We start from the raw sequence: 26095 nt of genomic DNA, 5'->3' as shown, positions 1-26095 counted from the left end.
TATGGGAATGTAAGGATTTAAAATCAACAAAAAAACTACCAAAAGAACTTATCTTGGGTATGTGTCTTAAAGAAATGTTAAGCCATGTGTATCAATTCCTCTATAATTTTAAAGTAAAAAAGTATATCAAACTATGAAAGAAGTAAAAGCTTTTTTTAAAATTTTTAAGGTTTATTTTTGAGAGAGAGAGAGAGAGAGACAGCACAAGCAGGGGAGGGGCAGAGACAGAGGGAGACAGAATTCCACGCAGGCTCCAGGCTCTGAGCTGTCAGCAAAGAGCCCGACGCGGGGCTTGAACTCACAGACCGTGAGATCATGACCTGAGCCGAAGTCGGACACTTAACCAACTGAGCCACCTAGGCACCCCAAGCGTAAAAGCATTTTTTTTCTTGAAGTTTATTTATTTATTTTGAGAGAGAGAGTGCAAGCAGGGGAGGAGCAGAGAGAGCAGGAGACACAGAGAATCTGAAGCACGCTCCATGTAGTCACTGCCCAGGGCCTGACATGGGGCTTGAAACCATGAGATCACCACATGAGCTGATACCAAGTTGGATGCTCAACCAACTGAGCCACCCAGGTGCCCCTAAAAGTAAGCTTTCAAGTAAACTATCTCAAATACTGTCCTCTTTGTCTGTTCTATGCTTAAAAGCAGCTTTGCCATCACTTCTACCTTTTAAAAAAATGAATTTACAAACTGTAATATCTGTGAACCTCTACTAAATTCAAATTCAAACTCTATTTATACGTGGATTATGGAGGCTTTTTAAGGCTCCTAGTAGTGTTTCTTACACTCCCAGTGGAGAACGCCCAGCATCCAGGATCTGTTTGTTTGCTAGAGCTGCCATAGCAAAATACCACAGACTGGGAGGCTTCCACAACAGAATTTTCTCACTGTTCTGAAGGCCGGAAGTCCAAGATCAAGGTGTCGTAGGCTTGGCGTCTCTGGAGGCCTCTCTCCTTGACTTGTAGATGGCTGCCTCCTCTCTGAGTGTCTCCACATGGTCTTTCATCTGTGCAAGCTCATCCCTAGATCTCATCCTCTTCTCCTCAGGACATCAGTCAGAGTGGAGTACCGCCCACCCACATGGGTGGCCCTTAGTTACCTCCACCCTATCTCCAAATGTAATCATATTCTCAGGTCGTGGAGGTTAAGAAGTGAACATACAAATTTTGGAGGGACAGAAAATTTTGCCCATAATACTCCACGTCCACTTGATCTCAGTGGAACCCTAAGAACTAAGAATGCTAAAAGGAAAATAGCTCCATACGCAGGCTGCAATGCATTCTTCAAGGTTCAAAATCTCCAGGTCCTTGTCAAGAAAGGAAACAATGCAGCCATTGCATGGCCATTTAGGAGTAATTATGTTAACATACGTAAATATCAACACGGCTGAGGAAACAGAGGTCTTCTGGGCTCACAAACTAAAAGGACAAACACTGGTATGTTCAGCTGTTTTCAAAAAGTTCCTGCAGCTTTATCTGCTGACTTTCCCGTTTACTTAGGCTGGGCCTTCATCTAAAAGAACCACAATGCTTGAGTAGCAACAAATGCTGTGGAGGGGACACAAATAACAAGCTATTATGTGATGACTCTGCAAGTTTTCTTTCAAAGGAAACTCTAAAAAAATCATTAAATGCAGTTCCTGAATATTTCTGACATTGATCTGGTATAAAAAGTCAGGTGAACAGACACATTTTCATTGCCTCAGGCTACGTTATGATCTTGTGTAGAAAATTAACATCACAAAACACTGCCTTAACACAAAAGAACCATAGATTTCTACAGTTTTTACCATCCTCAAATATTTTCTCATTTCAGCCTCATGTAGAGAAGGCAGGAAAAGATGAGGAAAATGAGTAAGAGTGAAGTTAAATGGCTTGCCCAAGGTCACAAATTAATAACCAAGGGAATAAAAATAAGAATGAAGGACTTCTGACATCTAAGCCAGCACTCTTTATTTTTGGGACTTAATGACATTCAGGGTATTGAAACCACAATCTTGCAAAATTCACTTTATTTTAGCTCCACGGGGATGTAAAGGTCTATAAATAAAATTTGCTGAAATTCTGCATGTGACCACAAAATGAATTTAATCTGAAATAAAAAGAAATCTGATTTCTTCAACAAGTGTAACATTTTAAAGATATCAAAGCAAAAAAAAAAAAAAAAGGAATTCCCATAATTAATAATACAAGGCACAATTTAACCTAGCAACCAGACGGCATTATTGACTAGATGATAGTAGTCTACTGCTTGCATTTTCCCTAGGCTATAAACATTTCTTCAACTAACTAAAATTGAGAATTGAACTACTGGATAACTAGACTTTGATTAATCAGGTTAAAGAAATTAGGCTTATTTAGCATGAAGGGAAAGTCAACCATCTGAATATCAACTATGATAAAACTTGTTTTATTGAGCACTAATTATGTGCCAGGCTAAGTACTTTATTTACATGGTCAATCTTCACAAACCACTCTGTGAAGTGGGTTCTACCTCACACCCATTCTACAAATGCAGGAATAAAAGTGAGGTTAATATATTCAATAATCCATATTTAAAATGCGGCAGAGCTACAATTCACTGCCCCCCCCATCTGACTCCAAAGCCTGAACTGTCCATCACTCTACTGCTTGATTTCGAACATAAAGAATGAGATATTGCCTGTCACAACTGAATACAGGTGATGAAATGGGCCAAAAGAGTAACAAAAATAAAATTTCCAAGTAGCATGCACTGTTAAACAGAATGAATGAATGGGATTATGGAATTTCATGTAAAAGTTTTCAAAGAATTACCTTCATTAATTCATTCTATTACACAACAAAATTGCTGAGCACATGCCCCAAACCAGGCATTCTCCTAGGTTCTCAAAACTTCTAGAACGTAACACAATCCCTTGCCTTGAAGGGTTTGAAGTTTTCTGAGGAAGATAAACGCAGGAGAGACTTTAAAAAGGATTAATAATGGTAATGGCATAGATTAGGATTACACGACTGCTTTAGGAATGGGTATCATAAAGCTATTTTTCATTCTCCTTGCAAACCAGTGATGTAGTAATATTCTGTTAGTTGAGAAAAGGCACATTGCTGATGGGCCAAAGTTATGTGGAATACACAACTTTCTGACAGGCAGCCTTGATCCAAAGACAAAATTTCTACTATCTAAATAGTAAGTGAAGGTCAATCTTATGGTATAGTACTGTAAGGTCAATTTTAGATCTCAAAAAATTTTAAAGGAGAATTAATTGTATATCCTTCAGAATGTTACACACACACAAAAATTTTTTGAAACTGACCTTTAATCATAATGTGAAAGAAAGAAATCAAGTTATACTGTTTTACAGAATCTGTTGATGAGCTGACCCTACTACATCACAATGTCTGTCCCATAAGGACTAATGGAGCAAACTGGAGCTTATGTTTCAAAACCAGGAAAAGCTGCACCTCTTGCAAACAAATGATAATTTTTATCAAATGAGCATCACAAATGTAATAAGTGATCATGTCACCCTCTTTCCCCTGGCTATTAGCATTTTTTATAAAGTGACATTTAAATTTCTTTATATCTACTCTATTATACACATACAAGAATTGAAAGAGGCTTTTTTAGAAATATACAAAGCAAACACAAATAACCCCCAAAAAAACATTACGTGATGAAACATGAGTTAGAGACTCCGGTTCTTCAAGTCTCATGGCTAAATGACTCAGCAGGTTAGCAATACATAAGAAGAAATAATGAAACCATAAGAGTTTCTAAAAGAATTACATAAGCTTGCAGATAAGATAATAGAATGTTATGTTAGTGACCTTCCAATAATGCCCACACAAGCACATTACAGTCCTTTAACACAAAATGCCCATTTGATCACTCATAGATGTTACATAGCGTGTTCTTCAAAGGTGAGCCTCTCTACAAGGTGCAACTAGTGACTTCCAACCCCCAGAAACATAGAAACCTGGGATAAAATCTGGAATGCCCAAGGTCTGTGGGGGTAAGGTGATGTTTCCTTTTGACCTCTGACTGCCTACATATATGCCTCAGTCCTCCTGTCTCCCCATGCACACACTGAACTTGTCATTTTTCTTGACATGGACACACACTGATATGCAGCAGACTGCTTCAGCCATCAACCATGACTTCCCCACCAAAAAAGAAAACTATATCCAGAGTTGGTCATGGCAGACATTTTAGCTATACAGGTGTGGCTATCAACAGAGTGACAGAAGACAAGAGCACCTCTTGGGACATGGAAACCATCTACAGTAACACATCCCCCTCAATGTTGCTAACCTCAGCTGAGGGGGCTGTTGGGCCCAGTCAGGGTCTCATTCTTGGACCAGGGGAACCAGAAAGGGAGAAAGTTCAGATACTGAAATGTTTCAATTTCCAAAGTTCATTAAAATGCTTTTATTAAGATAAAATAGATAAAAGATCTATTATTGCATTATCCTGAACAAGTACTGTTACTGAAAACAGAAATACATGTGTATTTGTTAGTGATGCTCAATATTTTTGCATTTTTCTATCTATTGAGGCTCCAGTTGCAGATTCGTATCTTTATATAGGATTTAAATTCTGTATATACTGCAATATATAAACAGAAATAGGTTATTACTAATATTTATGTATTGCCTTGTCTGAATGTTATAGATGATATTTAAAAACAAAAAGCATGGGGCGCCTGGGTGGCTCAGTCGGTTAAGCATCCAACTTCAGCTCAGGTCACGATCTCACGTTCCATGAGTTCGAGCCCCACGTTGGGCTCTGGGCTGATGGCTCAGAGCCTGGAGCCTGCTTCTGGTTCTGTGTCTCCCTCTCTCTCTGCCCCTCCCCCGTTCATGCTCTGTCTCTCTCTGTCTCAAAATAAATAAACGTTAAAAAAAAATTTTTTTAAACAAAAGGAAAGCAAAACAAAAAAAAATTAAACTTTTCATAGATAATTGAAACTACTTACTTTAAAATCATCTTGTTCACATCTATTCACTCACCTACCTTCAGTTCATACTCTTTCCTCAAAATAAGAAATTTTCAGGTGAAAATATATTTCGAACAATTTGAACAATGAAACACTCTCAATGTGAAACAATGTGTAGGATAATTGTTATTTATCTGCCTTACTCCATCTTACTAACCAACAATCAGAAATATTCCTTTCACACTAAATAAACCACAGGATTGTGGGATGAGTCTCCCCTATTAATTTTGAGTTGGGGGCATCTGGGTGGCTCAGCTGGCTAAGCATTCCACTTCAGCTCAGGTCATGATCTCTCTGTTTGTGGGTCTGAGCCCTGCATCTGGCTCTGTGCGGTCAGTGAGGAGCCTGCTTCAGATCCTCTGTCTCCCTCTCTCTCTCTCTGCCCCTCCCCCACTCTCTCTCTCAAAAATAAATGAACATTGAATTTTTTTAAATTTATTTTGAGTTGGAGTACTTGAAATAGCTGTCAAATATAAAGAATTCACATTTTTTATGAGATAGTCAATCATACAAATCATAATGATTCTTACTGTGGAGTGACATCAGCAAAAAGTAAAAATATTTTAGCAATTTCAAGAGTGAAATTTCTGGAGTTTTTTCAGTAACAAACTGCTAAGCAAAGAAAGTTATGTTTTTTTTTTTATTATTTGTAGTGATTATTATTGCAATTTCTTTTTGTTAGTATTTCTACCTTCCTGTACTTAAAAAGACAAGGAGAATTGAAGCAGTTAACATATTTCTGGCTTGCAAATTAAATATTTGCTTATTCTATCACTTTATATATGAGAATATTTTATCTGAAAATTGAGCAAAGGAAGTATTTTACAATGAACAATTTCAAGTTGTGAATACAAATCAGTAGTACACAAAAAGGCTTTTTATTTTTAAAATAAATTTATATCTCCTTTACCCATTTCTTTACCCATTAATCCGCTCTACCTCTAGCAACAACTAATCTATCTGTGAGGGGTTTTTTACTTAAAAAAAAATGTTTTTTTAATGTTTATTTTTGAGAGAGAGAACACACCCAAGTGGAGGAGGGGCAGAGACAGAGAGGTAGACACAGAATCTGAAGCAGGCTCCAGTCTCTGAGCTGTCAACACAGAGCCCCACATGGGGCTCGAACTCACAAACTGTGAGATCATGACCTGAGCCAAAGTCAGGTGCTTCACCAACTGAGCAACCCAGGCACCCCTATTATTATTATTATTATTATTATTATTATTATTATTATTATTTAATTAGAGAGATCACATAGTATTTGTCTTTATCTGTCTGACCTATTTCACACAGTATAATGTCCTGAAGGTCCATACGTGTTGTCACAAATGGCAAGAGTTCATTCTTTTATACGGGTGGAAATATCCCATTATCTGTGTGTGTGTAAAATAGTTTGTTTATCCATTCATTCACCAATGGATACTAAGGTTGTTTCAGTATCTTGGCTATTGCAAATAATGCTGCAACAAGCATGGGGTGTACATATCTTTTTGAGTTAAGTGTTTTTGTCTTCTTTGGATAAATACCCAAAAATATAATTGCTGGGTTAATGGTAATTCTACTTTAAAGTTTTTGAGGAAACTCCATACTGGCTTCCATAGTGGAGAAACTATTTATATTTCCAAATCCGTGCTAACACTTGCTATTTCTTGTCCTTTTAATAGTCATTCTAATAGATGTAAGGTGGTATCTCATTGTCGTTTTGATTTGCATAGTCATAATGACTAATTACGTTCAGTTTTTCAAGTACCTGTTGGCTATTTGTAAATCTTTGAAAAAAAAATATCTATTCAGATTCAACACCCCCCCCCCCATTTTAAATCAATTGTTTGGTTTTTCACTATTGAGGGTTTTTTTGAGGTCTTTATATATGTTGGAATCAGCCCCTTATCAGATTTATGATTTGCAAACATTTAATCCCATTAAGATGCCTTTTCATTTTCTTGATGGTTTCCTCTGCTATGGAGAAGTTTTTTTTTTTTTTTTTTTTTTTTTTTTTTTTTTTTTTTAACGTTTATTTATTTTTGAGACAGAGAGAGACAGAGCATGAATGGGGGAGGGTCAGAGAGAGGGAGACACAGAATTGAAACAGGCTCCAGGCTGTCAGCACAGGGGCCCGATGCGGGGCTTGAACTCACGGACCGTGAGATCATGACCTGAGCCGAAGTCGGCGCTCAACCGACTGAGCCACCCAGGCGCCCCTGGAGAAGTTTTTAAGTATTATGTAGTCCCACTTGACTTATTTTTTCCTGTTGCTTTTGCTTTTGGTGTCAGATTAAAAACAATAATAATCACTGCTAAGACCTACGTCAAGGAGCTTACACCTTATGTTGTCTTCTAAGAGCTTCCTGATTGCAGGTCTTCTATTCAAGTCTTCAATCTGTTTCAATTGTGAGTATGCTATAGAATGGTGGTCGAGTTTCATTCCTTTGCATGTGGCTGTGCAGTTTTCCCAACACCATTTATTGAAGACACTATCCTTTCCAAATAATATATTCTTAGCTCCTTTGCTGTAAATTAATTGACCATATATTGGTGTGTTTATTTCTGGGCTCTTTATTCTTTTCTTTTGATTTATGGGTCTGTTTTTATGCCAATACCATACAGTTTTACTTACTATAGTTTTGTCAGACAGCCTGAATCAGGGAGCATGATGCCTCCAGTTTTATTCTATCTCAAAATTGCTTTGGCTATTTTGGGATTTGTGTGTGTGTGTGTGTGTGTGTGTGTGTGTGTGTGTGTGGTTACATATAAATTTTAGGATTATTTGTTCTATTTCTTTGAAAAATGTCACTGGAATTTTGATAGGGATTGCACAGATTCTATAGATTGCTTTGGTTAGCATGGACATTTTAACAATATTGACTCTTCCAATCTATAAGCAGAGTGTATCTTTCCATTTATTTCTGTCTTCTTCAATTTCTTTCATTAATATCTTACAGTTTTCAGCATACAGATATTTCACTTACTTGACTAAATTTATCCAAGGAAATTTATTATTTTTGATGCATATGTAAATGGGATTATTTTCTTTACCTAAAAGTTTATTATCAGTGTATTGAAACACAACAAACAGAATTTTTGTGTACTGATTTTATATCCTGAAACTTAATTCATTTATTAGTACTAATAGGTTTTTGATGAGTCTTTAGGATTTTCCAAATACATCATGCTATCTGCAAATAGTGACAGTTTTGTTAATTCCTTTTCAATTCGGATGCCTTTTATTTCCTTTTCTTGCCTAATTATTCTAGTGAGGACTTCCAATACTATGCTGAATAGCAGTGACAAGAATGGGCATCCTTGTCTTGTTCCTGAAAGAACAATATTAGTTGTGGCTTTGTCATATATGTCCTTATTGTATGAAGGTACATTCCCTCTATACCCATTTTGTTAAGAGTTTTTAATCATAAATGGAAGGTGAATTTTCTCAAATGCTTTTTCTGCATTTTGAGATGATCATATAATTTTTATCCTTCCATTTGTTAATGTGGTGTATCACACTAGTTCATTTACAGATGTTGAACCATCCTTGCATCCCTGGAATAAATATCCCACTTTTTCATGGTACATAATCCCTTTTAATGCACTGTTGAATTCAGTTTGCTGATATATTGTTGAGGACTTTTGCATCTATGTTCTTCAGGGATATTGGCTTGTAATTTCTCTTCCTGTGGTACCCCTGTCTGGTTTTGATATCAGGGCAATGTTTTCTTGTTTTTCCTGTCCGGATGATTTATCCACTGATGTCAATGGGGTATTAAACTCATTAGTATTGTAATGCTGCCTATCTCTCCCTTTAAGTCTATTAATATTTGCTTTTGTATATTTAGTGCTTCTATGTTGGGTACATAAATAGTTACAAATGTTATATCCTCCTGCTGGATTGAGCCCTTTATCATTATATAACACCCATTTGTCTATTACAGTCTTTGCTTTAAAGTTCATTTTGTCTGATGTAACTACTCCAGCTTTCTGTTGGTTTCCATTGACATAGAAAATCTTATTCTATCCCTTCACTTTCAGTCTGTGTGTGTCCTTACATGTAAAGTGAGTCTGTTGTAGGTAGCATACACATGGGTTTATGATTTTAAGTCCCACAACACTCCAACCCACAGAGAAAGAGTTCTTAAACAGTTACCTCCCCCAGTGCACAGCAAGAGGCAACAGACCCAGGAGCTTAGTCTTTCTGTGAATAGGGCCTATTAGGCAATCATTGTGGCTGTGACCTAAGGTGCAGGCTTCTAATTAAACATGCAGCATCTAAGGGCTGATTCGAATCCTTTCCAGAGACCTTGGAGGGCAGGAGCTACCTTTGTTAACTGTATCTGCTGTGCTTCAGAGTGCCTATGTCTCCTTTGGGGGTTGGGGAAAAGCTCTACACAGAGCTGGTGTCCTAGTTTTTACATCTGGCTCCATGGTTTTTACAGTCACTGCCCAGTAGACATCCCTTGACTTCCAGGCTCTGGTGGCCAGGGGAGCTTGCCTTTCTAGGTCCTATGATATTGTGGCAATCAGATAAATAGTTGTTGGCAGGCTGCCACACTCAGGGCACTACAAAGACAGCAGATTTATGCACACCCCTGATTTCTGGTGAAGGAAGCCTCTGTTTGTCCCGAAGCTTTGGCCTGAGGGGCAGGTTTGGCATATACCTGGTGGACTTTAGAGATATTTCTAAGAAACTCAGGTTACAGAGGCTATCTTGGTACTCTGCCTTCCTGCAGCTCACCAGTATCTTCTATAAAAGAGCTTACACTTGTCTAGAACCCCAATTTCTATAACTGCCACCATAATGGGATTTAGGTTTATAGTCCCACAGGACTGTATGTATCTGCACACTTTAAAAACTGTTGCCTGATGACCTGGCTTCCAGTTAGTCTGAATCTAGGTGCTGAGAACTTCCCCTTAAGGACACTGACAGGTCCTGGCATATCCTCAACTACTGAGAGCTATTAAAAATATAAAAGGTCAGGGCACCTGGGTGGCTCAGTGCTTGACTTTGGCTCAGGTCATGATCTCATGGCTTGGGCTCTGTGCTGACAGCTCAGAGCCTAGAGCCTACTTCAAATTCTGTGTCTCCCTCTCTCTCTGCCCTGCTTGTGCGTGTGTGCACTCTCTCTCTCAAAATTAATAAATGTTAAAAAAAATTTAAACAGGGGCGCCTGGGTGGCTCAGTCAGTTAAGCAGCCAACTTCGGCTGAGGTCATGATCTCGCGGTCCGTGAATTCGAGCCCCGCGTTGGGCTCTGTGCTCACAGCTCAGAGCCTGGAGCCTGTTTCAGATTCTGTGTCTCCCTCTCTATGACCCTCCCCCGTTCATGCTCTCTGTCTTAAAAATAAATAAGTGTTAAAAAAAAATTTAAACATATAAGAGTCTGCTTGGACAAGCACAAAAGTTTGAGATAAGACAAAGATTTAGGGCACAGCTGAAAGACAAGGTTTGTTCCCTACACAAGGCCACTCCTTCAAGAATTGGAGAGGTGGTTGTTTTATCTACTGTACAAAAAACACAGAGAGTCAAGCAAACTGAAAAAAACAGAGAAATATATTCTAAATGAAAGAACAAGATAAAACTTCAGGAAAAAAAACCTTAATGAAACAGAATTTACTGGTAAAGAGTTCAACGTAATGGTCACAAAGATGCTCATCAGACTGTGGAGAAGAACAGATGAACACAATGAGAACTTCAAAAACGAGATAAAAAATATAAGAAAGTACCAAACAAATGTCACAGAGCTAAAGAATACAGTATAATAACTGAACTGAAAAATACATTAGAGGGGTTCACCAGCAGACTAGATGAAACAGAAGAAAGGATCAGTCACCTGAACGACAAAGCAGAATTCATTCAATCAGAGCAGTCAAAAGAAAAAAAAGTGAAGACAACTGAAGGTGTTTATAGGACAAAATTACATGGACTACATTCATATTAGAGGTCCCAGAAGAAGAGAGAGGGAAAGGCACAAAAATCTTGTTTTAAGAAATAATGGCTTAAAATTTCCCTAACCTGGAGAAGGAAATCAACAGCCAGATGTGGAAAGTCCAGGAAGTTCCAAATACAATGAACCCAAAGAGACTCAGAGACACACAGTAATTAAAATGTCAAAATTTAAAGACAAGCAGAGAATATTGAATGCAGTAAGGGAAAACAACTTGTTATGTACAAGGGAATCCCCATAAGACTGTCAGCAGAGCTTTCAGCAGAAACTTATAGACCAGAAAGGAGTCGCATGACATATTCAAAGTGCTTAAAGAAAAGAAAATCCCAATAAACAAATACTCTACCCAGGAAAGTTACCATTCAGATCTGAAGAAGAGATAAAGATATTTTTAGATAAGCACAAGCTAAAGGAGCTCACAACCACTAAACAGGCTTTACAAGAAAAGTTAAAGGGACTTCTTTAGGCTAAAAAGAAGCACACTACTTACAATAAAACCTACAAGAGAATAAATCTCACTACAAAAGTAAAAATACAGTAAAGATAGTGGATTAATTACTTGGGATACACAAGTAAAATGTGACACTGAAATTGTAAAATACAGAGGGAGGGAGAAATATTGAGGTTTAGACTGGGAGCAATCTTAAGTTGTTAACAACTGGTAACAGACTATTATAGAAATAAGTGGTGTGTGTAAACCTCATGGTAACTAATCATAAAGCAAAAATCTATAATAAATACATAACCAATAAAGAGAAAAGAATGTTAAGTATACCACTAAAGGAAGTCATCAAACCACAAAGGAAGAGAATAAGAGAAGAAAAAAGGAACAGAGAAACTATAAAAACAAGTAAACAATGAACAAAATAGCAATAAGTACACACCTATCAATAATTACTTTAAATGTAAATGGACTAAACTCTCTAATCAAAAAACACAGAGTACCTGAATGGAAAAGGCTTTTTGCAAGGGGTTAGAGCTATTTCTTTCTTGTGTGGCTCATATTACAGATACTCTGAAATTGTTCTTCAAAGATGGCTGCTCGACTTGATACAAGTTAGAATTTATTCATTCTGCAACTTCTCACATCAGTATTTGTCTGCTTCCTGGTCTCTGTAGGTTATAGTTATCAGGGGAAAAATCAAAAGTACCTTCCAAAATTCCAAATTTCCAAAAACTACATGCCTCAACATAAATTTGATCAACTGTGGTGACACACTATGTTTATATGGTGGTTGTAGGCAAAGGCAGGTGCCACCCATTACCACCACCACAAAAAACAATAATTTGACAGAGAAAAAAAAGTTTTTCCTCAATACTGGAATTGAGCAGAGCAAAAAATACACCACATGAGACTCCGATGTACAGGGTAAGTATGATTAATAATTCAAAACACAAACTATGAATAATTTAAATCTGTGATGTGTGAGAAAGGGATACTCACTTAATGAATCTTACCACCCTATTCTATTTTCCACCTTTACCTTCTCCCCCAGTGAAGAATGATGGGATCCCCCCAGTGAAGAATAATGGGGGCAGAACAGGCAGAAATGTTTCAGAACTATTTAGAAATGGAAAAGTATATATAGTTCACCAAATACAATTTTGTAAACTAAGTTATGTAATCAGGAATAGAAATGATTTCTAAAAAAAGTAATACCTGTTGAGAAGGACTTATAAATTATGTTAGCCTCAACTTCTGCTTTAAGCAGAACAGTGTATTAATTATTCTAGTAACTACAGTCTAAGATAAATTTCAATACATATGATTTTTATAACAGTGCTAGCTTTCTAAGAAAGTAATGGGTATCTCCAAAGACCAATGAAGATGAGATACAAAAACAACATTTAACCAAATAATAAATGGGAGCTGACAGCAAAAACCAAACTTAAAAGTTAGAGTTAGGCAAATACCTGTAAGTACTCTTGAATCCTTAAGTGTAAACCTTGGGCATGCTACACAGTGGGACAGCAAATTCTGAGACTCTTAGTAAGGTGGATTATTGAAGGGGCTAATAATCCCAAATCCCTATTATGCCTTAACCCCTGGTATAAAAAAAAAAATCCTCCCCAAATGAAAGAAACCCACAATAAGTATTGTTTTTTCAACTTTAACATATGCACTGAATCTACAATTTATTGAGCTCTTACAATTTTTTTTTTTCATTTTCTCATAATACCACCAACAAAAATACCACAAAATGAGAGCAATTATTGTTCCCATTTTATAGATGAAGAATCTGAGGTATAGAAAATTTTAGTAACTTTTAGATATCCAAAGACACAAAGCTAGTAACAGCTACAGATTGGAGGGAAAGCTTAGGCAGCCTAATTCCAGAGCAATATTCTGTCACTTATTCTGCTCCTTGTATTTATGCAAATAATTGTAACAATAAACATCTTTATGTGATTTTTATGTGTCTAGCGCCATTTTAGATGTACTAATTTAATTCTCACCACAATCTAGTGAAGTTTACATATGAGGAAACTGAGACAAGGAGAGGTTATGCAACATATAAAGGTCACCCAGCTCCTTAACAACAGAGATGGGCTCTGAAGCCAGGCACTCTTACTTCTGAGCTTATGCTCATAACCACCTCACCATTCTGCTTCCTGAATACTGGTTCATTTAATCCATTTATCAACTCTAAGAAAGTTTCCATCCCTGTCCTTCAAAGCTGACTACAGAAGAAGTAAATAAATCTGCATAAAAAGGCAGGAGGCTTCTGGGGGGCAGCAGATCAAGACCCCTTTCTCAACTCCTTTAATAGTGAAGTTAGAAAAATGTATCCAGGGACATGTTTTCACAGCAAACCAGGAGGCCTCCTGACAGCAGCTTAGTGGCAGGGATATAAAACAAGATCTCTGAAATAAAAATATATACACTGAGGAAGGACAGCACCCAGGCTGGTGACCTGTGTCCCACACCAGGATTTGAGGGCTTGTGGAGACAGAAAGCTCAATACAGCAGAACATATGACTATTGCAAGGTATGCCTCTGGACCAGAAGGTGCTGTACTTTAGGGGCCAACAGTGGAGTCTAGGTTTATTGAACCAAAAAAAAAGTTGTAATCTGGTGTTATAGGCAAAGGAAGGTGCCTCCCACCACCACCACCACCACAAAACAAACAAACAAACAAACAAACAAAAAAGGAAAGAAAGAAAAAACAAACAAAACAACCTACTTTCTACTCCCTCATCTCTAGAACCTTCACACATATGGCATTCTTTATTCTCATTATCTATCATTTATCATCTTTTCGTTACATTACATGGCCAAAGAGACTTCCAGATGTGATTAAGGTTTTGGATCTTAAAATAGGGAAATTATCTTGCATTATCTGGGTGCACTCAACCTAATAATCATCTAAGTCCTTAAAGAAGAAGGAGGCAGAAGAGTCTGAGAGATGCGGCAGAAGGAGAGGTTGGACAGACTTGAAGGGTGAGAAGGACTCAGGTCACTCTGGCTGCCTCTAAAGCAGGGGATCCCAAACCATGGAATGCAGGCAGCCCCTAGGAGATGAGGATGAACTGCAGCAAGGAAAGGAGGATCTTAATCTAAAGCCACATGGAAATGAATTCTGCCAACAACCTGAATGAGCCTGGAAGCACATTTCCCTCCAGAAGCTCCAGAAGAGAGTCCGGACTGGCAACCACCTTGCTCTTGTTAAGACACAAGAGAAATCAGACAAGACAACCTACACTCCTGACCCACAGAACTGAGCCATCATAAATTTGTGGCAATTTGTTTTCCACACTACAGGAAACTAATACGTATTAGTAGCCAGGTGGAACATCTTTGCAACCTGGACAGGAACCAAAAAGCCCATTGTTGGCAATGAATTCCACCACAGGAGTGCGCCAATGTAATGCCAGTTCCCACCCCACCTCCACTCTACAGTCTGAGTATAGCCCCAGATTTTCCAGAATATTCAAGTAACACAATGAGGTGAAGTTTAGGGATAATTCTCAACGTGGTGATAAACAGACAAGTAAGGGTTTAAGTGACTTGACCTAAAGAATAAATTTAAACAACGTGCCCTTTTTGCTCTCTGAGCAGCACCATGGCAGTTGGGGGTGCTGGGGGAGGGGGAGGAGTGCGAAGCACCTTACGAGAAGTAGCAAAAAATGAACCAAGAATAAAGTTAGATCCATTTTCTAACAAAGAGTGGTTTCATGCAAAAGCACCAGCTTTGTCAATTTAAGAAATTTCGGAAAAATACTAGTCACAAGACTCTAGGGGATCAAAATGGATGGGATGGCCTCAAAGGTTTCTGAACTGAGCCTTGCTAATCCGCAAAATGATAAGTGTGCATTTAGAAAATTCAACCTAATTACTGAGAATGTTCACTGCATGAACCATGACAAAAATGCTCCATGGTCAAAAAAAAAAATGGCAGATCATGACTCAAGCTCATGTTGATGATGTCAAGATGACAGATGGTTATTTGTTTCAACGGGGGTTAGTTTTACTTAAAAAACATAACAATCAGAGTCTGAAGACCTCTTATGCTCACCACCAAATTGAGACAACGGAGATCATGATCTGAGAGATGCAAATGACTTGAAAGAAGCGGTCAATAAATGGACTACAGATAGCACCGGGAAAGATCCAGAAAAGGCTTGCCAATCGATCTTCTCTGCAATGCTGTCATTAGAAAGGTAAAAATGCTCAAGAAGCACAGTTTGAATTAGGAAAATTCAGGGAGCTTCCCAGTGAAAGTAATAGTTTTGGAAATGCTACTGGGGATGGGACAGGTGTTAAAGTCGAATGAGGTATATAAGATGTGAACTACCACTCTAAGAATCTGTTTAAAATTCAGACTTTTAATGGTGACAAATAAAAAAAAACTTTACTTGCAAAAAAAAAAAATTGAATTAAATAATGTGACCTGGTTTGTAATTATGAGATTGTAAAGCAAGTCAAATAATTTTAAATGTATAATGGTAACTCATTAAAACAATTCTACTGTTGACATGTATATAAACTCAGTTTCTCATTCATAAAATCTCCTTAAAATGCGGTAAAACTACATCAAATCAAACATCTTTTTTTCCTTTTTTTTTTTACTTGGGCAGTAAGTTTGAAGCACATATGGTGGTGATACCTAAGTCACACCCAAACTTTGACAAGTCCTCGAATTAATCCAGCCTCCCACACACATACTAGAAAAACGCTGAAAAGCCCTGGTCCTTTCAGTGCCATTTGGCACACAAATTAGACCAGGAGCTGTATCCGATAATTCTCTATTCTACACCAATCACCATGGTTGGTCCTTTAGAAACTTCATCTCATTTAATCCTCACAACTCAGTAAAATAGGCTTTGCTATTCCCATTTTTTTCAATCAAAACATTAAGAGAGAAGTTGAGAAACTTGCCCTATTTTACCCAGGTAATAAGGGACAGAGCTCTTACTGAAAAGCTGATCCATCTCTGTATAGAGACCATAACCAAGATGATTTATCCTCATTCATATGCAAAATACTTTAGTATAAATCCTGAAAGGCTATGAGGTAGCAATATTATTCCATCAATCAATTCTCCTCTCTATCTTTCTGTCATCCTTTCTACTTCTCACTTTACAGCCCGTATGTCTCTCCCTGCATTTCAATATACAGTCCCATTGAAAACATAAAAAAAGAAAAAGTATGTAAAAAGTAAAAATCCTTTGGGTAATGTTATGATACACCATCTTCAGAACAATTAATCACAAATATTGGTATTCTTTATTTTATCATCTTTTGATTAAATTACATATATGTGTGTGTGTGTGTGTGTGTGTGTATATATATATGTATATATGTATATAAATATACATACACACACACACACACACACATATATATATTTAATCTTCTTAAGTGAATAAATTTTCAAAATTGCCTCTTGGAGAGACAGAGAAACACTGACAGAAATTAGGGTTACATCCTTATATCCAGTAGTTTGTACTATCCATTCTCTTCCTCTCTTCTCTTTCTCAGCTGTCCTGTCTCTTCTCTCCTATCCTTACTGCATATACATTAGCAGTCCTACTTAGAGATAGCAGAATAAACTCATGTTTGGCTTAATAAAGACACAGATGGTTACATATAGAATTACTTATAGACATTTGTATCTACATGGAATTGTAAACACAGACATTACCTTGCTCAGTTCAAAGGACCTAGAAGCAGTTAACACCCAAACAGCAATGAACACATGGAGTGCTAGATCTTGGTTTCTACTTTTCTCCAATAAAAGGAACTTGAAGAAATTGCTAATTCTAGAACTGGGGCAGAAGATATAAGACGTAACTCTAGAGCATTCTGCAGTGCCAGAAAGTAAGGAAACGCTTTAAAAAACACACACAAAAAAACCCCACAATGATGGAAGTATGTCAAAGGGATATAAGGGCCAACTAAAAGAGCTTCCAGTGTCCAAGCCTGAACAATTTATGCAACAAAATATACTGGAGTATAGCTTGAGTTATTTTTTTTATTTTTTATTTTTTTAATTTTTTTTAACGTTTATTCATTTTTGAGACAGAGAGAGACAGAACATGAACAGGGGAGGAGCAGAGAGAGAGGGAGACACAGAATCTGAAACAGGCTCCAGGCTCTGAGCTGTCAGCACAGAGCCCGACGCGGGGCTCGAACTCACGGACCGTGAGATCATGACCTGAGCCGAAGTCGGACGCTTAACCGACCAAGCCACCCAGGCGCCCCTAGCTTGAGTTATAAAGTAAATATCCATGAGTCACATGTGACATAATACATAAATGGAAGAGAACAGACAAATCTCTCATGTAGAAGAATTACAAATAATGTATGTAGATCATTGTCCTCAAAGAGGGGGAGTGTAATTTCTGCACCTTAACTAAGGGCTGTGTGTGACTCATTTCCAAAAAGTACAGTACAGAAGAGAAGTGACGAAGAGTGACTTTACCATGGAGAAACCTAATAGGATCAAAGTCAACATGAGCAGTGGTAAGTCATGTTGGTAATGTGTACCCTTGATGTGATGTAATGACAATGGCAGTCTATCTTTGTGGTCTTCCTCCCCAAAACTCATAACTCCAGTTCATGAGAAAAAAATCAGGTAAATCCCAACTGAGGACGCTTCTGAAAAATATCTGACCAGTCTTCTTAACACCTACAAGGGTCATCAAAATCAAGGAAGGTCTGAGAAATGGTCATGGTCTAGAGGAGCCTAGGTAATGATGACTAAATGTAATGTGAGATCTTAGATGGATCACTGGAAGAGAAAAAAGGCCATTAGGTAAAACTAATGAAATATGGATAAAGTATGAGGTGTAATTAAAAATAATTATATCAGTTCATCAACTCAGCAAAAGTACCATACCAACAAAGGATACAGAAAATGGGGTGTGGGGCATACAGAATTCTTTGTACTATCTTTGCAATTTTTGTATAAATTTAAAACTATTCTAAAAATAGTTTAATTTTTTAAGACAACTGGTATAACTCCTAGAAGACAGGCTTTATAAGAAATGTCATCACAGTATACTACTTGTACTTCTGTAGTAAATCAAAGTTACCGAATTACAATAATGTAAATAGTGATTATAATTTCATAAGTAATAGATCTATATTGTGATGGTGGAAGTAGGTATGTGAAAGTTATAGTAAAGCATAAGATAAATCTATATTTATCAGCCAATCCTCATTTTCCATAGTCATAATAGATACTGCCTAAAATCTGTAAGAAATAACCATATAAACATATTACTTTATATTTGAAGGTGAGTATCTCCTAAGAGTGTAAAAGGGTTTGCTCTGTGCAACAAGATAATGGGAGATGAGATAGCTTGGACACTGATCTTTTTGTATTATAAGTCTTTTGAACTACTTATTTAAAAAGTAAAACAAACAAAACTTTGGGTATCTGCTGCTCTCATAGTTTTTAAAGTAAAGATAAAATTTTTAAAAAGAAAAAGAAAAAAATGGGTTGAGTAAATTGATTTATAACCCACAGCAAGATTAAATATTTTTCTATTAAGTAGCAGAATCAGAAAGAGAAACCTGTCTGCATGAGTTCAGAGTTCACGTGCTTGCCTTTATGTTAAACCTTTTCATGTGGTTGTGTAGACAACAGTATCACTGTACTACAGGAAACAATTAATGAACTGCAGGTATTGTAACTAAGTGATGACATAATTTTTCTTATGACTGAAGAACTTCTTGCCAAAAGGAATTTGTTACTCTTAATTTTTCTACCTTCCACCTATCCTTTCCCAGTTAAAGTCAACATAAAGAAGACAGTTCTAACTGGTATCTTGGACCACCCATAAAGGAATGAATTTGAGATTTTTGATGTTATTTTATAGGACTTATGTCAACGGCCCTAGAAATATGTGTAGTTGATACAGTATGCATCTAAAGTATCTCCTCTCAAAGAAAATCTTGTAGCTAATTTTATTAAACAACAGATTGAGCATGGAATTGTTAATTTCAATTTTAAAATGGAAATTGTCTCTGCCCAAATCTATCATGCTTATACAAGCAATCTGTAGTTTATACAGAGATACTGAAAACTTAAAAGTTGAATAACAAGGTTTTATCTGTTCTTTTCTCTTCCATTTACAGTTCATCAAAAATTAAAAAGAATTACCACATGACCCAGGAATGTCACTTCTGCGTATATGCCCAAAAGAAATGAAAGTAGGAACTCAAATATAGGTATCTGTACACCTGTTTTCACAGCAGCATTATTCCCAATAGCCAAAAGGTGGAAGTAACCCAAGTGTTGATGGAAAGATGAATGATTAAGCAAATGTAGTAATTATATATAATACACACATACACACACACACACACATATAAAACAGTATTATTCAGCCCTTTTTTAGAAATTAAATTCTAACATATGCTACAACATGTATGAACCTCAACAACACTATACTAAGTAAAATGAGCTAGTCACAAAAGACAAATATTGTATGATTCCACTTATATGCAGTATCTACAATAGTCAAATTCATAAAGACAGAAAGTGAATGGTGGTTGCCAGGGGCTGGGGGGAAGAATGAATGGGAAGTTACTATTTAATGGATAGAGAGTTCCAGTTATGCAAAATGAAGAGTTCCGGAGCTAGAGGTGGTGATGATAGCATAATATTATGAATGTAGTTGATAGTAGTGAATTGTAACATTTAAAATGTAAATTTTATGTTGTCTTTTTTACCATAATGGGAAAAAAAAATTTAATTCCAACTTTCCAAGTTCAGTGATCCTTTGGTAAATTTTGGTTAACCCTAATTTATCTGAAATCACTTAACATAGTTGAGAAAGACACTCTTTTGCCAGAAACAAATTGGAATTCGAAATTAGGCAAAATGTTTGCCTTTTGAGATTTTAAAAAATCAGGGCGCCTGGGTGGCTCAGTTGGTTAAGGGTCCAACTCCTGATTTTGGCTCAGGTCATGATCTCACAGCTCATGGGATCAAACTCCATGTGAGGCTCCGTGCTGACAGCACAAAGCCTGTTTGGGATTCTCTCTCTGCTCATTCCTCCCTCCCTCTCTCTCAAAAGAAATAAATAAACTTAAAAAAAATCACCAAAGGACTTTAAAAAAAGTCCTATAGCTCTGGTATGAAGAGATCTCTAAATCGAAGTACTCTGCTTTATAGTTGAAAGAACAGATGAAAGGGCGGAGTCAAATTCATCTGAGGTTCTTCCATGTGGACAAAAACAAATTCTTCTGGAGATATGACTGAACTTCAACGTTGGTAATGAGCATTTGAGGCCTCCTAGTAATCCTGAAGACAGTTTGCGAAGTCTATGTGGGTACGCAGCTGGAAGGGTGGGTAGGTATGGTGATCACTTCTTAAAAAAAAAAAAAAAAAAAAAAAACTCAGAAAGGGAGACCCTAAATCAGTGATCCTCAAAGAGTAACATGTAGATCTGAAGTGGTTTTCAAAAGACAGCCATAAAAAGCAGTGTCAGCATCACCTGAAAACCTGTTCGAAATGCAAATTCCTGGGTCCACCTCAGATCTCAGGGCACTGGGCCCAGCAATCTGTGCTTTAAGGAGCTCTCCGTACACAGGATTCTGATGCATACTAATTGAGATCCACTGCTCTAAAGGACACTCAGTGACATGTTACCACCAAAAGCTGCATTTTAAGTCTCTGTTTCTCTACACTGGATGCACATTAGCAGCACTAGAAGCTTCTGAGGTCAGGTCCCAGCTCACAAAGTCTGATTTAATAGATTCTGCTTATTTAAAATATTAGTTTAGATTCTTTGTATTCCACAATGTTAAGTCAGGGTTGAGAAACAGGTTTTTAAATAATTTTATAACGTCACTCAAACAGGGATAAAAATTTCAGAAGGAAAAACAGTATATAAATGTTTTAAGCCTAAAAATATTCAACTTCCTGCCTAATAAACATATATTAATAACTCAAATAACCACAGAGTCAACTAACACTTAGGGGAAATTTAAAGTTGAAATTAGTAACCCAGGATTATGATAAAACTAAAAGATTTTAGACGAGTCTAAAGAGAGAAACTAAATGAAAAATTATTTTTTCCATAAAGAAATTTTGAAATATGGAAGTTAGAGTGGTAAGAAAACAGACTTTGCAACTCGGGTACACGTGGGTGAGAGTTTTTGGTTCTGTCATCTATCAGCTCTAACATTTTGGCTAATTTCTTTTTTCCTTCCTAAGCCTCCATTTCTCATTTGTAAAACAGTCAATATTATGAACCTGAATCAAAAAGATGGAAAAACTAAATAAAGCATGTAAAGCACTTAGCATAGTAATTGGCACAAAGCTTATGCTCAATAAGTGTAGACTTATTAGTAAGAAGAAAATCGCATTAAAATGAAAATACAGTAACAGAACAATGAGTAAATTCTAGGAGTTTGGTAAAATGTCTTTCTGATATTCTAAGCTAAGAAAAAAAGTAATTAAAAGCTAAGAAAAAAAAAGAATGTATCAAGATAGCAATACTGAGAATGTAGGGGAAGTTCTCCATAGCTAATGTGTAGGAAGCAAGTAGGTATAGACATCACATTCACAGCCCCCCCACCCCACCCCTTACTCTGTGAGTGGAGCAATCACCTGTTCACTCAGGTATCTCTGAAGAAAAGTACTTTGCAAGAGTTATAAAACCCATTCCCATATTGTGGTCTCAAACGTGAATGACAAATTCTTACTCTCTTAGACATCGAGATCGTATTCTTAATTTCTTCATTAAGTTAATCACTGATAATGAAAAGAAATCCCCAACTGAGCATCTGTAACGTGATCAGACGTGCAGGTACTTCTGAATTTTCAAGCCTGCAGCAGTGCGTCATTAATTCATAAGGAAGATGAGCCAAATCTTCTAATGAGCAAATGGACATGTGTGTCCAACTCTTCATTTACCTTATTTTTGCTAAACCTGACTGAGCATATGAATTTCTTGAAACTACCACACCACTCCCATCCCCATGATGCAGCTGACAAGTGGCCACTGTGCAGGTTCACAAGCACATGCTGGGGTCTTGGGAGGAGAGCAGTCATTTGTTCATTTGCTATTAGAAATAGAGCTGACAGCATCACTGGTAGTTTTCACTTTCTTAATAATTTAGGTTACTCTTCAAACTTTCTATGATAAGGATGTATTACTTTAAAAATGTGGAAAATTTGGAAAACAAAAAGTCAAGAGACAGTTTGGGAATAAATGAAAATAAAAGTATAAGTGTTCTGAAGCTTGGTAAGCTCTTTTGATTACTTAAAAAAAGCATACAAAATTAACTGTGATTGTCTGCCACAAAACTATTTTATCTACAATTATGCCTGAAAGCAAATGAAAGTGTTTTTTAAAGAATTATTAAAATTAAACATACCTCCAGAAAGGAGACTCACATGATTTTTAAATGATGGTGGGAAAGAGATTATGTTAACATAGCATGTTGAAGAGTATATATGGTTCTAAAGAGGTTAAGCTTTGTTTTGAATTCTTAGCTCTCTTACTTCTTAACAGGGTAATCATTGGGAAAGTTACTTACCTTCTCTATCAATTTTTACAACTATAAAATGAGAATAATATTGATTTCTTACTCTTGCTAATAAATATTAGAGGAAAAAATCACGGGTACAACACCCCACACACAGAAGCCATTAAATGAGCAGGGTATAATTATTCAAGCAAAGAAATACCATCCAGATAAGGAAGATAGGAAAGAGATGATCACTCCTAAAGTTTTCTACATACAAGTGTGCCTTACCGATTGATTCTACATTTATGACACACAGTGGGATTTACAGGAAAACCTAGATTTTAAATCTAAGCCCTTTCCACTTGTCAGGTAATTAAACAATATCCAAAGATCTAAAGCATTAAACCAACATAGATAGAATTCTAAAAGAATCAGTCACTCAAAACATTTCAAGAAAGTAGTTAATGAAGTGTTTTGTTTTTTTTTTAATTTTAGACTGAATATACTAACATACCTGCTAAAACGATTCCTTAGGAAATAACACGTTTAGTTCGAAACTTTGTTATTAAGTAGAAGCAACAGAGGAGCCAAAAGGATTTTCCTAAGGTAGCAAAAGCAGAAGAGGTTACAGAGGAAGCTCCAGGGAAAAATATTAAATATTAAGAGTACAGAGAAACAAATCAATCCTTCACATCATATGGTGACATCTAAGACACCTTCAATGTCGAAAAAGTGTTGATTCTGTGACTTCTGTCCCCCACACCACGTAGTGTAGAAAGAACCCACCATGGAAACAAATGACCCAAGATATCAATGCAATGCTTGTATATGAATGGTCTCCAATTCTACTTCTAGGACCTAAATAAAAGGAGAAGGAGAAGCATACGTGCAAGAGTCATTATAATGTACCTATATTATACACTATTCATACCTGGAATATCATATAGCAACTGAAAAGATGAAGTCGATTTATAGAGGATCTGATTCAAATGGACTCAACTTGACTAAAGAAAGCAAACAAGTAACTAAACAAGACATGCAGTGTGATACCACAACAATAAAAATTCTATTGAGCTCTGTATGTGCGTCTGGAAGGATACATTACTGGTCACATGAAATGGACAAAGAGGAATTTAGCTTCATCTGTAATGCTGTAATCTTTTCAGGGGAGGCAGTACTTCTATATTACTTGTTGAGACACTTTAAAAAGAAAGAAGAGAGCATGATGTCTTCCATCATAAACATTTAATCCTTTCTTTTACTAGCCAAGTAAGATGTTTATGGCTATATATTGTTGGGGTACTATCTGCAACACTGTGACGGAAAATGGAAATAAAACATATAAAGTATTTATGAAAATTAACAAAAAAATAGCAAGGGTTAATTTATATTCAAGAGATAGTCACTTTTTTTTTTTTTTTTTTTTTTTTTTTTTCCCCCTAAGCTCAGGATTCAAAGCCCCACCAGTCAGCTCTCATGTCTGACTCAGGGCAAAGATAATGAAAAGCCATCCTGCAATCATCCCGACTGACAAAAGTCTCTTACTTCGGCTCTAACAGAATTCTGAAAATAAGTGATTCAACTACACTTCTGATATACTCTATTTTTACTTATTTAATTCTGAAAGACTGTGACACACTACCTCTAATGTATATAGCCACATGGAAAATGCAAGGGAGAAAATATGTGAACTAAAAAGGAAGCAAATTACTCTTCAACACTTCAGTACTGAATCTGGCAAGAGACAGACCTTATGTTGGTGTTTGTGGAATCAAGAACTAAAGGAGTATCTTCTTAAGATATAAGGTGGTGTTAAGCAACGAAAATTATTCACAGACTTCCCTGAGCCGAGAGCTGTTTGGCTCCAGAAGTGACAAAAGCTGAATATCTAATTATGTTCTTCTTTTTTGTTTCTCACCAGAAAATACAGTAAAAGCCCTGCTGTCTGATGCACTATTAAGGAAGTCCTCTAAACTTACATTCCTAAATCTAACAATTTGTATCATCCTAAAATATATAAGTATCATTCATTCTGCAATCCTGTAATGTAGGGCAAGGCCCTTTCTCTGAGCATGGATCAGCTAGCTAAAGTATTGTCTTTCTTGCAAAAATCACAGATGTAATTGTCTATAATCTCCATAAATAACAGAGAAAACCTAAGAGAGTTATGCAAAGTCAACACAGAATCTAATTTTAATGGTTCCCTCCCAAATCCCTTAGAATCTTCTTGCCTACAGTTAATTCAAGATTAGTTTTCTTTAGTGACATCTTTATTGAATCTTTCCAAAGCATTCAACTTAGACTTTCACTGAAATCTCTCTACTTTTTAGTGTTTTTCTTGTCCTGCATTTCCGTAAGAGTTGATTACACTGCATAATTATAGCAACCAACACAATGGCATAAACAGATTTCGGAACAAACCCAAATGACTTGGTAAACCGACAGACAGCACAACAGGTGTCAGATGTACAAGGGCATGATGGAAAGCCATCCATCAACCGTGAGTGTGGTATGCTTTAGAGAAGGTTTTAAGAGAGTAAGGGGCCTGCCAGTTAATTGGGTAAATGTGAGAAGTGCAAGAGCATTAAGGAAAGCATCTCTGCATCGCACCTCACGCAAATGTTAGATTACATTGAGTAATCACCAGATTTGTTTTTCAGTCTGCATACGATAAGGAATACAACAACCTGAGATCCAGGCTGCACCCACTGGTTCAACAAGCACTGAGTAATTTCCCGGGGCTAGTACCAAGTGTTGGAGACACAAATAATGGGTTGTGCAGGATTTCTCAACAACAGCAGTGCTGAAATTTAGGGCCCCCAAATTCTTTGTTGTGGGGGCTATCCTCTGCATTGTAGGGTCAAACATCCTACTACCCTCTAGATGCCTATAACACCTTCTCCAGAGCTGGGACAAGCAACAGTCTTCAGACCTTGTGGAATGCCCACTAGGGGGCAAAATTGCTCCTGGTTGAGAAGCACTTCATTAAGGTGGAGCAGGACCTTTCAACACCTCGTGAACTTTGTTAGGACTCACAGAATTCCACAGTTTTGGATCTATCAAGATCTTTTTTGCCTTGTCTGAAATTCAGAGAAGTAACCTGTCAATGGATAGAACTGGCTCCATGATACACAGGGCCAAGGGCATAATGAAAATGTGGGGTCCTCATTAAAAAATCACTAAGAATTTTAAGACAGTGACAGCAGAGCACTAAACCAAGCAGAGTGACCTGAGCTACTGCAG

The 26095-nt window shown here is 36.9% G+C and overlaps 1 protein-coding gene, 1 non-coding gene and 1 pseudogene across 2 annotated transcripts in view; 2 read left to right on the top strand and 1 right to left on the bottom strand.

Annotated features, from left to right (window-relative positions):
• Positions 1 to 26095, bottom strand: part of SLC2A13 (solute carrier family 2 member 13) — a 378633-nt gene that overhangs the window by 253384 nt on the left and 99154 nt on the right. The window lies entirely within an intron of this gene.
• On the top strand, positions 3900 to 4039 carry LOC128775186 (small nucleolar RNA SNORA67). Its single transcript, XR_008419829.1, has one exon. It is a non-coding gene; the product is annotated as a small nucleolar RNA SNORA67 (small nucleolar RNA).
• On the top strand, positions 14985 to 15695 carry LOC128774910 (40S ribosomal protein S3a-like; annotated as a pseudogene).

The sequence above is a fragment of the Panthera pardus genome, unplaced genomic scaffold (assembly GCF_024362965.1).
Source record: "Panthera pardus isolate Hobbes unplaced genomic scaffold, ASM2436296v1 HiC_scaffold_6, whole genome shotgun sequence".
Lineage (NCBI taxonomy): Eukaryota > Metazoa > Chordata > Mammalia > Carnivora > Felidae > Panthera > Panthera pardus.
Note: the sequence above shows the minus strand (reverse complement) of the source record. Positions and strands in the feature narration are given on the sequence as shown.